The sequence below is a fragment of the Spermophilus citellus genome (assembly GCF_964194105.1).
Source record: "Spermophilus citellus genome assembly, chromosome: 14".
NCBI classification, from domain to species: domain Eukaryota; kingdom Metazoa; phylum Chordata; class Mammalia; order Rodentia; family Sciuridae; genus Spermophilus; species Spermophilus citellus.
The window spans coordinates 31069517-31083740 of NC_138194.1; the positions used below are offsets into that span (position 1 = coordinate 31069517).

Below are 14224 nucleotides of genomic sequence, written 5' to 3' on the forward strand. Positions count from 1 at the left end.
TGAGGACTGAGGGTTTCTTAAGTCTTTTTTTCTGTGGGAAGAAGAGCACAGATTGCCAGAGCTTGTTTACCTTAACCCTGACCAATTGCTGCAATCTCTTGGGACAAGTTTTTTTTTTTTTAAATATAAATGCCTATTCCTCCTCCCCCAACCTGGAGACCTGACCCTGTTGGAACACTCCAGGTGATTCTGTACTGTTTGAAAATCAGTACATGATTCCAGGGGGGTTGTTCTGGACAGACAGGGCTATATGACCTCTAGTTTACTTAGAGATCTTGTACCATGCTTGGGCAAGCAAACAGCTCAGACAATACAGGGATCCAATCCATAAGCTTTGGGGGAAATCTGAATGTTTTGGCTGAAATTCCCCCTGGGGAATCAGAGCCAATCATTGGAGCAAGTGCCACTCAGAACTGGGCTCAGAACCAGAATGTATTTTTTCTTTCCTTTTCCTCTTAAGCTGCCCTGTCATGATTCCAGAGATGGTTCACTTCTTTGTATTCTCCTTTTGTGGAGCTCATATCTGTTTATGATGAATTATTATTCAGTTCATGAGCTTTTATACATTTGAAATTTCACTAGTGGTTGACACACTAGGTACTTACCCAATTAGAGAAAGACTCCTAAAAACTTTTATCTCCTATCTTTTCAATATCACATTTTCTCATAAGAAACAACTCCAGCAATTAGATTATGACTAATACATTATCTTCATGTCCTTCAGCCCATTCCCACAGGAGGACTAGGGCCACTATTCACAGTGACCTGTGAGTAATGTCTAATTAACATACTGGTTAGTGTATGGATGATTGTTTGGGTACTAATCAACTACTATTATATACTTTTAGAGAAAAAAAAATCTCTGTGAGACAAAAGAATTCCAAGCATAGGCCAATGGCCCACTTCTGAACAATTCTTAGCACAAGAAAATTCCAGTAGAAAACAATTTAATTTCAAGAGTGCCTTGAAGTTTTGTCTATAAAAGAAAAACTATACAATATCAGCAAAGAATGGGGATTATAACAGCAAGTTTTGTTGGAATAACTGACAGGACAGAATTTTACTGGGATGTTCTGGTTTAAGTATCTTACTGTTTTCTCTCTGGTTCTGTAACTGCATTTTTATTGACTTTGGTTTGGAAGAGGGCAATATGGGGATATTAAACCCACGCTGGACAGTAATAATGACCTAAATGAGAACCTTAATCCTATTAAAAAGTAGGGCTTCTTGATATATACTTTATCAAGAAGTAACTTAGGTAATAAAAAGCTAGAACTCATTGGCTACATTAGTGACCCTCAAAGAATGGATCATAGGGGAATCTTTTTTTTTTTAATTTTAAAAGTGAATATTTCGAATGAAGTCTACCCCCAAATAGTATGAGGAAGAAATAAAATGTATTGGTGTACTTCTGCAGAAGTCAAAGAATTTTGATTGGTTTGGAAGATGGCTGCCTGGAGAGGGGTCACTGATGTCATCAAGACTTCTGCCTTTATCACACAAGGAGCCTTCTTTCTGGTTTGGCTTGGTTCTCTAGTAGGTTACCTGAGCTACAGAGGGCTTATAAGGCATGATCTCAGGTACTGCCATATCAGTCAGGAAAAAGGACCGCATTCTTCCTAATTAGATTATGTGTCCTCCCCTTTTCCCATCTCTGTATCCAGAGGATGTGATATAATTTAATTGGCAGGTCTGGGTCACATGCCACTGAAATGGCAGGGAGATTTGTGTTTTGGTCTTACCCCAAGGAGGAAGCAATTCCCAGCAGGAAGGAGTTGGGGCAAAGAAGTTTCTTTTAATAGTTGACTTTGGAGGGAGTAAAGCTGGTTACATTTGCTATGGCAATGATGGAAAATAACTTCATTCCATTGTGACATGAACTTTGAACTTCTGGAGTAAATGGAGACCACAACATAATCTGGGATCACCAGGAATGTATTAGTATGACAAAGGGAAGTGCCATATAAAGCTCAGAATCACATCACTATTTAAAATGGCACTCTTGTAAACAACCAAAATTTAATACAGAGTTTTATTTATTTGTTACTTCCTGAGTTTTATTTATCTGTTAATTTCTGAACTGGAATGAAACAACAGCCACCTGACTTAAGTACATACAGGTAGATGGCTTTTCTGAAAAAAATGAGATGAATGTCACCATATTTCACATACACTAAAGGTGAGAAAAAATCTTTTCTGAATATTATTGAGAAGAAATCATATTTGGTGAATCCTTACCTTGTTCAGATTCAATCATTTTGATGAACATGGAATTCATCTTTTAGAGTTCCCAGGAGCAAAAGCAAAACTAAGTGAGTCAGTTTAGCTTTCCCAAAACAACTCTGTCCCCCAGAGAAAACCAACCATGTTATTAAGCAAATAATAAAAACTAAATATATTAAGCCAATAATACGTTGAGATGAATATGATGCGCCCCTCCCCCCTCACATTGACTTAACTTTGAAACATCAGCTGGTCCACACTCCAGAGGCAGTACCTCACCTTTGAGATTTTTCTAAATTCTTTATTATTTTCTCCAAATACTTACTTAATACTAAAACACCCATCTGAGTCTGTGAAAGATAGGAAAAAGATCAAGAGTCTCTGGACTAGCTGATGAAGTTATGACATCTGCAACCAGGCTCTAGTCGCCAGTAGTGACTGGTCTGAACTGGAGCGGCAAGCTCAGATCCAGGGGATCCTTCATCAGGGTAGGAGCTGGTGGGCAGGTGCTGGTTTGGCAAGGAGGAGGATGGGATGGGGGATAGGGGAAGTAGGAGTCGGGATGGAAGTGGGCGGGGAGAAACAGGAACAGGAGTGGGGGTGCGGGAGGGGGTGGGGACCAGGCAGGTGGGGTTGGGGCGGGACGGGGGCGGAGCGCTCTGGGGGCGTGCACGCTCGCTCAGGGACACGCGCTCTGGGCCACAGCAACTAGCTCCAAGTTCCCTCCCTCGCTCTCCAGCAAAGCCTGCCTGAGCCCTCCCACTCTGTGCAGAGCGAACGGTCGCTGCAGTCGCCTGACTAACCCTCCCCGGCCGCTAGTGCAGGGCCCGCTCCGCAGCCCGCTCCGTCCCGTTGCCCCGCGGCGGCGGCGGCGGCGGCGGCGGCTAGAATTCGGCGGCCCAGCAGCTCGCGCTCCGCCCGCCTTCCCTTGCGGGTCCCGACTCTCCCTCCTCATCTCTCTCGGGGTCCTGGAGCCGAGCTCGGCCCGCACCTCCCGGGGCCGGTAGCGCGGCCGAGGTAAGACTGGGCCGTGGGTGACTGCTGGGGGGACTGCCGGTCGGAGTCCGGGATTCGGGTCCCGCGGCCCCTGCCGCGCGGCGACTGCGGACAATGCCCAAGCCTCCGCGGCCGGGCGGCGCGCGCGAAGTGGGTGTGCGCCGGTGCCTCCGCGCCTTGCGTGGGGCGGTCTACCCCGGCCTGGGGGCCTCCATGGTCCAGTGGACCCTGGTGTCGCTCCGGGCCGCCTGGAGAGGCGCTCTGCCACTGCCCGTATGGCGCCCCCTCTGCGCTGGGCTGCTCGTCCTGGGCTAGGTGAGGAGGCCGGGCACGGCGCCGGGGCCCGGCAGCGGCCGAGTGGAGTCTGGCCGCGCTGCGAAACCGAGGTGGGCTAGGAAAGCGCGCCCGCCTGCAGCTTGCTGCTCGGGGAGTGGTCCTCAGGGACGGGACCTCCCTCGACCCCCCCCCCCCCACTCCATGCTTGGTGGCCCATTTTCGTGCTAAATAAATACTTTCAGAGTATCAGTACGTCCTGATCCCTGGCTGGGAGTTTTTTCAAGAAATGCAGATCCCGAGGCTCTGAAAGTTTTATTTTTGATTACCCTTCCTGTCCCTCCCGTGGTCTCAATTGTCTCTACTTTCTTTGAAAGCATGCAGATTGGAAATTGAATTAAATTCTCCTAGCCTCACTCGTGCGCCCATAACCCAGCGGAGCACATAACTTGGCAACAAAGCCGCGTGCAGGCTGTGGGAAGCCCGGGTGCCCGCCTGCCCAGCCTGGGTGTCCCCCCCTTTTGTTACAACAGGAGCCGCACACTGTAAACGGCAGTGACAGGTTACCCCCCAGCCCTCCAGACTGGCTGGTGAAGAAGGAAATGAGAGATAACTTTGCTGTGTGCTTAAATTACTCTGGAAAGTGGAAAGAAAACACCTGGTGCCCGGATTTTTAACCCTTTCAGGTTGTTGTTCCGATTCACAACAAAAATGAGCAGGCTTTCTTTCCTGCCTGAAATTCAGGCGAACTCTGGGTTTTCCTCACAGCCAAGTTCCGTCCTGTGCAAAATCTGGCACACATCTGTGACAACATTATATGGCTGGCCTTGTGAGGACTGCTAACGAGTCTGTTTTTGCAAAGAGGAATATGATAGTAGAATCAGCATTTTTGCAGTATGAGTAGTATGACTTCCATTTTCTTCATTTCCCCTGTTACTGTGGGGAGATATTTATTTAGCGTTTCCTTCCTACTTTACTCTTAGAGTCATTCCCCAGGAAGATACCTGGGGTGATTTTTTGTTGTCCTCATTTTGTGACTTTGAGACCCCTGGCCACTCAAATGAGTTACTAAGCGTAGTTATTTTAACACAAAGATGTTTAGGGTGAACCGGAATTCTTTAATGATCGATCGTATCTCATTGATTTAACTTATAGGTATTGGTATTGTGATAAATTGTATATCATAAAATCAGTCACTGAGTGAACACAGAGGTGACGATGCTTTCTGAACCTGATAATCCGTCAAGGGCCTTCTCACAGTGCCTGGTACATAGTGCTAGTGTCAGCTTGTATTATTTTTGTTTTTAAAAATCATGGTCCATTTTAGGCGCTCAGTTAATTTTAGTTCAGTATTGAATTATTGTTTTGCTTAATATTGACAAGCTGGTCTGTGTATTCTTAATGCCCGGTGTGGGTTAATTTGGTGCCTCTTATGTATCCCACCATAAGGATAAGACAACAGTTCTGAACTCTGTCATATCCTGGTTCATTTCATAATGAGAATTGCTTATGCTTAAAGGGTCTAATTGTCCAAGCAGAGGTCTAGACATTTCAGAAAATCTGGGGCTCTGAACCCTATCCCCAAGTCATCCTTTTTATTTTATTTTTTTTCTGTCTAGCTTTAGAATAACATTTCCAATTCCTAATTGAAAGAACAGTGTTGGTGTAAGCAGTTAGGTAACTTCCACTCTTAGAAGATGATAAAAGATAAATATGTTTACTATATAAACATCTACCATCGCATGTAATTTCTTATTTGTTCTTTAAAATCTTCAGAGCTGCATTTATATTATAGTCTAAATAGCTAAGAAAAATTAAAACTATTTACTTGCTGCTTGTCAATAACTGAGACAGTGTTTATAATTTAGATATTTTATAAGATATCTTATTTTGAGCTCTGTCCCACCACTTGACTTTGAAGTGACATCTTATTCGTTCCTAAATAACTTATGTAGCAAAACCAGTGCTTTGCATTAACTCTCAGGGTCCCGCAGAACCTAAGCTGCTGTAGGCACAGTGGTATGGCAGTAGGTGGTGCTGTGGATAATGCTGGTGGCCCCCATACAGGTAAGTGGAATTGGAGGGATTAATTGACTAATTCCATTGCTTGTCCCTGCCTTTTACTACATAGATATCATCCTGTTTTTTTTTTTTTTAATAAAATCTTTTTTTAAAGTTTGCTTTTTGTAGTTTCAGCTTTTTAAGATACTTCCTTGCCCTAGTTATTTCTTTCTGCAAGCCATAGTATTCTAGGTTTTAGAATAAACGTTGCTTGTTAAAATTAGACAACTGTACCCTTATTTTTATTTTGCCATCCTTGCTAACCTGAACTCACTCCCTACACACACTTAAACTTTTAACAGAGAGAGACTAATAAATTAATTTAAGAAAACAACTTCCTAGGGTTATTTCCTTTCTCCCGCTCCCCTTCCTGATTTTTTTCTTGGTTCCTGATGTGAGGCAATGGGAATTGATGTTCAGGATGAAGACTGTGAAACTTTGCAAAGTCATGACTCATCTGAAAAAAAAATATATTAATTCTACGCAGTGCAAGACACTAAGTTTAGAAAATGGATATGTACACTCAGAAAAGGGGTTTTCTAGTTAATAATAAGTTACCCTCAACGGCTGGGTCTGTCTGGGAACTGCACATCGCTGTAGGCAGTTAAGGCATCTCCAGGCAGCTGACAATGGGTTTGTTCTCTTTACCCCGCCAAAGCCTAGCAGTTACTGTTATCTGCTTAAGTGGCTTGTCTGAGTCACATAGCTCAGAAGTAGCAGGGTGTATTTGTCTCCGGAGCCCAAGGATCTCTCCACCGAAACATGAGGAATAGTTTCTGCCTTGTACACTCAGCTGCTGGAAGTATCTGCCGCCTTCTTTTGGGGTTTGGCATCAACAGTGTTCTGGGTAGCATTTGTTCATCAAAGGGTCCCAAGTAGGAGAAATGAAGCTGTTTTTATTTTCAGAGGAAACCTCAAAAGATTTTAGCCTACCTTGTTTAAAGGTTGTTTGTTTTTGGAGAGCTGAAGGAAGAATGGCCTAGTTTATCTTCTTTCAACTGTGTGAAGGCCAATAAAAATGGCTTAGATGTTGAAGTCAGGCATTACCTTGTGGTTCCTGGCTTTGTTGCTCAGGTGGTCTAGGAGCAGTCAGAGCTCTCCTCCACCCAGTAACTAACTTTCCTTTGGGTCAGAGAAGGCTTATTCATTAGGTTTAGTGAATAAACCATACCACTGTGCCTTAAGTACATCAGAAGGGATTATGATGAAGCCTTCCATCAAATCTCCCTTCTATATTGTCTTTTAAATTTTTTTTTTTAATTTTACACTTTAGGCAGAGCCTAATTTTTCAAAAAATGCTGGCATTTTTTGAGTTGAAAACTTTTTAGAAATACTAAAGCAGTGATATTTGAAAATCGTTAAGAAGAGCAAGCAAATTGTATCCAAAGTGTTTCTCCAAGAAGCTAAATGCAGCATTGATTCTAGACTTTGGGAGGGAAAGTAATGGGGTAATTTCTATGGACAATTTTGGAAATAGTTGTAGGAAATTTAGTTTTTCATTGTAGGTAATTATCATCATCCAAATGAGCGGCTGCAGATAATTAAGATAAAGGCCAAGATTCTCCACTGCTCCAGAATCATTTTTCTTCTTCTTTTTAGACATCCTGGGTTTGTTTCTGAATGACCCTTTTGTAATATAAAATTAATGAATCTGAATCATGCATATGAGGAAAAGGGACTAAGAGGGACTTTATGTTTTTAACATTTTGGAGTTTGTCTCACAAGGAGAATCACCTAAGATCCTCCATTCAGAGACATATGAGACTTGGTTTTGATTTTGGTCATTATATTCTTTAAGGAAATCTTAGTAAATGAAGCAGATCCCTTGCTTTTTCTAGACTGGTTGGTGATAAAAATAATGAATGTGAATGATTAAGCAATTTTAGACAAATACTAAAACTGGGATTTTGAACATTGTAAATACTTTAGAGACAAGTTCAAAGGTCAATACCTAAGTAAAAGGAAGGTGAATGTCATTTGGCAGACGGACTTCTGCAAGAATTAATTGAATTATGCAGTACATTTTATGCATCAAGCCAAGATCAATGGGCTTTGAAATTGCAGTTCCAGATAAGGACTTTGAAAGTTCAGATCACAAGCATGTGGGAATTTTTGAGTGCTTATGTTGTAATTCAAGGCATTTTTTTCCCATCATAACCCCCTGGAAATTTGTTTCATCTTTTTTTTTTTTTAAGGAGAAATTACAGATATTCTTCAAAATGATCATTCTTGCCAGTAATTTATTTTTGTCCTATTAACAGAAACTTAATATAAGAAAGTAATTATGCAAAAGAATGTGGTTTAGTCATTTCTTCTATTACGATGGTTCTATTAAAAAGAAATTTATGAAGGGCTTATTGAGTGTCAGGTACTTTGTATAAATAGTAGCCAGGGAAGATATAGTCCTTACTTCTTTGGGGCTTTATAGTGTAAAGTGGGAATGTAGATAATTAATTATATGAATAAATAAAAAGCTAATTTAAATCAGTAATAAGTGCAGACAAGAATGGGAGCCATTTTCCCCTTTGAGCTGGGTAGTCTGGGGAGGCTTAATGGAGGACTTTAGAGCTAAGAGTGAATTAAAAAGAAGGCAACATTTGGAAGGTCTCAGGGCATAAAATGTGGCTTATGCAAAGGCCCTGTGGCAGGCAGAATCTGTTTTTGTGAGGAACAAAAGATAGCAGCAAAGCAACCAGGTCAGCAGGGCCTTGTAGGCCATGGTGGAGTGGGGTGGAGATTTTCAGTTTATTCTAAATGCAGTGGAAACTACTAGAAGATATGATTCAAGGAAGACCAGGCCTTAATTTACAGATTTGGAAACACTGTGTGTGTGGAGAACAAATCGTTGGGGAATAGTGGCATCAGGGAGCCAGATAGGAAGCTGTTGCGTCGATCAGTGCCAGTTGGCCTGGGATAACGCAGAGGACATAGAAGGATCTCACTGAATGCAGGATTTTGAATTTCTCCTTACCTAACACACCATTGCTGTTAGGTGTGTCATCAATTTCTAGACCACAGAGAATAAAACACATGCCAATTAACTGTGATGCATGACCCATTGTGATATGAATCCTGATTTTAGGTAATAAAACTAAAAATTAGGTGTGTTTTGTAGTCGGTGATAGATGGCATATTCTGGACTTGAAGCTGAGAGGTCTTGCTCATTTGTATTTTATTTCTGTTGTACTTGACTGATGACAAGTTGAATCCAGTGTTTGGAAGAACTGTAGGGAGGAAGCTCCGGTATTGTAGAAAGACCTATCTGTGGATTGGAAGCTTGGTCATGGTCATGGGGATCCCAGGCCAAAAATGTAGTTGTAGGCCAGCAGATGGCCAAGTAGTTTCCTGTGGGACAGAGAGATATGTCCTGCAGTTGAATCTGTCTGGGTGAACAGACCAGTTCTGGGTAAAGTTGAGCAAGTTATACAGGCTTCTGAACTTCAGTTTGATGGTTTGCAAAATGGGGACGGCTGGACTGCCTATTTTCTAGAAACGTTAGGGGCTTAAGTGAGATGATACTTGCAAAATGTGGAGCACCGTATCCAGGTTGTTGCTGTTACCTGTTTCTGTCTCACGAGTTTCCTATGTTGTTCCATCTGTCTCACTCTCACCATGTAGGTCACATGTCAAAAGTTATTGTTTTAGACTTGGCTGGGACTGCCAAAGCTAGAGCTCCCCTTCCCCAGCTACTCCTCTGTTCCCTGTTGTCCTGTCTTATTCTCAGCCCTCATCACTAACTGAAATGGACTAATTTGTTTTTATGTGGGCAGTACCTTTCCCAAGTTGAAAGGTGCCCTGGCATGTCTGCCGCTGTATCTGCAGGGTCTCCCTGGCCAGCTGAGTTGCATGGCTGAACAGATGGTTGCTGAGTGGCAGGTGATGCTGCCGCTGCTGGTTACGAAGACTCTGCCTTCTAGGATCCTGAACACACCTGGAAGGCCTACTCTCAGGCAGTGATCTTGTCTCAACTTTGTTTTTGAGCTATGATATGACTGACTTTCCAGTTGAGCTGTATATATCCGAGGTCTAGCCAGGCAGGTTCTAAATAGTTCTTTTGAGGAAGGGGTTGGAGGAGAGGAAGCATGAGTTTCCTGGGGGTAGTAGGACATGCTTATGTATTTTGGTGTGGCTTTCCAGAAAAAAGTCACTTGCTTGGTCTTGAAGCTGAATGTTACCTGAGGCTTTGCTAATGCCTGAGATGCTGTGTACAGGTACCCAACTCGTATGAAAACCACAGGAGTACATGACAGAGAAACGCATCCTTTGTAAAAGAGCCCAGTGCTTGTTAAACTGCCCTGGATACCCCAGAAGTCAGAAGGACTACGTTCTCCCAGCACTGAAATTGGGGCTTGTGTTAGCCAGCTTCTCATCACCATGACCAAGATACCTGACAAGAGCAACTTAGTGGATTAAAAATTTATTTTGGCCTATAGCTTCAGAGATTTCAGCCATAGCTGCCCAACTCTGTTCCTTGGGGTTTGAAGTGATGTAGAACCTCATGGTAGGAGGGAATGGCAGAGGAATGCTGCTCAGCTCATGGCAGCCAGGAAGCAGACAGAAAAGAACCAGGGACAACATATAGTCCCCAAGAAAATGCTCCCAGAGACCTAATTCATCCAACCATTCCCCTACCTATCCACATTTTCTATTACCTTCTAGTATTCCATTCAGCTCTCAGTGAATTAATCCATTTATGAGGTTTAAGCCCTCATAATCCAGTCACTTTCCAGAAAGCCTTACCTCTCAATATTGCTGCTCTAGAGATCAAGTTTTCAGCATGATTCTTTGGGGACATTCCAGATCTAAAGCATAATGGGCTGTAGCTAGTAGCCTGATAGACCCTCAACTGGTGCTCTTGACTGTGGATTATTTCCCTGGTTTCTGCTAAGATGTTACTTATGATACTGCATCTCATTGTGATGTCTGTTTGGTGCATTGATTTTGATGCTATCTGTATTTTTCAAGAAGAAATCCTGTTCATTTTAAAGAAAGAATGTTTGTGTATTGTTTTCTAGGCTTTTAATTTTTCCACAATGTTTACTTATTTACTAGTCTTTGTGTGAAGTTTAGTAAATAAAATGCAAAAAAGTTATTGAACTTTTACATAGGTACTCCATAATCAAAGATGTTTATCTACATTTATTCACTATACATGTGCAAACATATTAGTCAGTTTTGTTTCCCTGGCTTCTGGGGGCGGGGGCACAATTGACATTCTTGGTCAAAAATAGAGAGTTGGAAATTGAGCACTTGGCAGTAACAGGAAATAACATTGAATCCTGATAGCAGTTCTGTGTTTTGTCCACATAATTAGAACAGGTGAATTAGGAAGTTCACTGACTATAAATTGGGGATTTAAAAAAAAAAATCCTTTTATTTTCTCTGTTATGGTTTGGATATGAGGTGTTCCCTTCCAAAGCTCCTGTGTTAATGCAGGGATGTTTGGAGGTGACATGGTTAGATTATTAGAGCTGTAACCTAATAGTCCAACCTAATTTGCATGGATGGATGGGGTGGTAACTGTAGGCAGGTGGGGTGTGGCTGGAGTAGGTGGGTTGCTGGGGGATTGCTCTGGAAGGGTCATCTTCGCTGTGGGCCAGTCCCCTTCCATCTCTCTGCTTCCTGACCCAACCATGAGTGGAGCAGCCTTCTTCCCATGTACCTGTCCACCATGATGTTCTGCTTTACCTTGGGCCCAGAGCTATGGTGTAGGCCAACCATGGACTGAAGTCTCTGAAACCATGAGCCAAAATAAACTTTACCTCCTTTAAGATGTTCTTGTTGGATACTTTGGTTATAGCGATGCAAAGCTAACCCTCTATCCCTGGCCTGTGCTCTTTCAAATGATCATTAATTGGGATGTTGTGACTTTTCCGAATCAGATGTTTTTCTTCCTAATAGATTTTCTTCTTGTTTAGTGATGATGATTGAAGGGAGGAAATCATTGTGTTGCTTCTTAATAAGACAGGCCATGGGTTCTCTTCACAGTTTCTGTTGGCAGCCACATGAGCCAGATGTGCTTATTATAAAATGTGTTTATTATAAATATATATATAAATAATATAAAATGGGCTTATTTTAAAATAAACCATTTAAACCATTTTATAATATTATGGCCAAAGTGAACCCCATCTTTAAGAGGATAGACTGACTGAATTCTGTTCTTTAATCCACTGAAGAATTTATTTTCTTTTAGTTCTTGGTTGTATATTTATATTTTTTGTTCTTAGAAGGAGAGAGTATTACTGCTGTGTGGATGTGTGTATTTTTAGGTAGCTGAAATATTCTTTTAGGTAGAGAAGATTGGGAGATTAGTTCTAAATGAATTTTTCTTAGAAGTGTTGGGAATCCCCTGCATGACACCAAACAGTGTGTGTGTGTGTGTGTGTGTGTGTGTGTGTGTGTGTGTGTCTCCAGAGTTTAGTATTGAGCATCACAGTGGCCACATTTTTCTAGTTGAAAGTGATTCTATCATCACAGTGTGTCATGTGTTTCAATTCATGTGGACTGATTTGCTTCTCTGATTTCTCTTACAGATATTTTTCCTTCCAGAACTTACCAGCACAGGGCTGAATAATATTGGTTGTCAATACCCTATTGCCATTTCCATAAGCCTTTTCCAGTATAATTTTGCTATAAAGCAGCCTGCTGTTCAGAATCTGAGTTAGTGCTAAAGAAATTATATCATAGGCCCTTTTAGTTAAGCTTATTAACACACCATTAAATGTCTTTGAAATATGTAAGCATCTTCATCTTACTTTGGATTTTTAATTTTATCTCATAACATTGATATACATGCCTTGTGTTAGGACAGAACCAATGGGATATACACATTTAGAAAGGATTTATAATAAGGAGACATCTCACATGATCAAGGGAGCTGAGAACCCCCATGATCTGCTGTTGAAACCTGGGGACTCAGGATAGGCAATAGTGTAAGTTTCAGTCTAAGATCAGAAAAACAGATTTCTAAGCAGTTAGGGTGGAAGAAAGAAAGAATTCAACTATCTCCTACCTTTTGGTTCTGTTTAGGCCTGCACCTGTTCGATAATGTCCACCCACACTGGAGAGGGCATCTGCTTTATTCAACCACCAATTCGGTGCTAATATCCTCTAGAAACACTCACAGCCACAGCCAGAAATAGTGGTTAACCCAAATATCTGGGCACCCCATAGAGCATTCAAATTGACACATTGCATTAAGCTGTTTGCAAATCATTTATAAAAAGTACCATTTGTCCATTTAAATGAACTGCCTCCCAGAGTGTTGAGGCCAGACCCCCTTCTCCACGTCCTGCTTCCCCATGAAGCCTTTCTGGGTGATGCTAGCAGCACTTCCTTCGTCGATTCAACCTATCGCTGCCTTTTGTGGCATGTTCTTGGTTTTGCGTGTGTCTCTTCTGTGAGCCAGTAAGTTCATCGTGGAGGGAGACGGTTTCTGTGTCTTTCCATGACAAACTTTGTCTATAGGCAGAGGAGTAACGCCATTGATGCCTCACTCCTTCCCACTCCCTGTGTCTGCAGAACGCAAGGAGATGGCTTTCACGCCATGAGCAGCTCTTTCTCTGCAAGGACTAAGTGTCCCTTTTTAGTTTTTCCTCAACATAACTGTGAGTCTAAACTCATAGTGGTTACTTTGTACAAGTCTCTGAATTTAGTTTTTATTCTTATTCAATCTCACATTTCAGTTGGGTGGGGGACTGCTTTGAAACTCTAAAATGTACATTTTCTGACATCACCAGAAGGTAGCTGTTTGACTTGGTGATAGACACTGTTTATTACCTTACATGGTGAATATCAGGAAGAAACTATGCTGTACTTTTTTTTTTTCAAACACACTTGGTTATTCACAACTGATTTTTCCCCTATTACCTCATATAAATAGTCGTAATAAAAAGATCATATTATTATTGAAGCAAAACTTACATAGTGCTTGCATTTCCCTGACAGTATTTCCCTGTTTCCAGTGCTTGACTGATATTCCTTGTATTTGCACGAGGACTCCATTATCTTGTTGTTGAAATAGTTGATGGATTTATGCTTATCAAATGAAATGGTAGCTTTGCTCTCTGAGACATTCAGCTTTAGGATGGAAGGAGCTGAGTAGTGGCATGGATGTAAAACTTCCTTGTTTTTGTAAGAGTTCACTTTTAGATTCACTTGTTTAGGGGTCTGGGCTTTCCTGTGACCCCCTCCCCCCATCTGTTCCTCTTAGGGTCCGGAGTTTCAGTCTGAAATTTACTTTGGGAGCAGCTAGGTACAGGGCCCAGGGGAACATTAGTCATGGGTGGCCATGTGACCAGGTGGAGTAGCCACAGCAAAGTCAAGTAGGTGGACTATAGGTCTTCATCCAATCCTGGGGAAGAGTCTACCTAGAAACCTGACCTCCTAAGGTGAGATTGCTGGGTCCAGGTGTACATTGAGCTAACTAATCTTGTCAAGGACATTTCACTCTTAGGACATAAACTCTGTGTTTGGTTTGACTCCCTTCCCCCACCCAGAACTAATGCTCACATTTCAGGCAGCTGATATGGTCTTCGGTGCTGTTGCTACATGCTGCCACCTCTTCCAGTCAGGGAATATTTGGAGGCCTGTTCTGTGCTGGGCGCCATACTGCTATCTGGCAGGGTGACATCAAGTCTTCGCTTGTCCTGCACTGCCTGGCTGCCTT

At 42.1% G+C, this 14224-nt stretch overlaps 1 protein-coding gene across 5 annotated transcripts in view; it reads left to right on the top strand.

Moving 5' to 3' along the window:
- The first annotated feature begins 2954 nt into the window (after positions 1 to 2954).
- Positions 2955 to 14224, top strand: part of FAM110B (family with sequence similarity 110 member B) — a 159952-nt gene continuing 148682 nt past the window's right edge. For all 5 annotated transcript variants that reach the window (XM_081265799.1, XM_081265798.1, XM_081265797.1 and 2 more), the window contains exon 1: positions 2955 to 3240. The gene's annotated coding sequence lies outside the window, so the exon portion shown is untranslated. The remainder of the gene's footprint in view (positions 3241 to 14224) is intronic.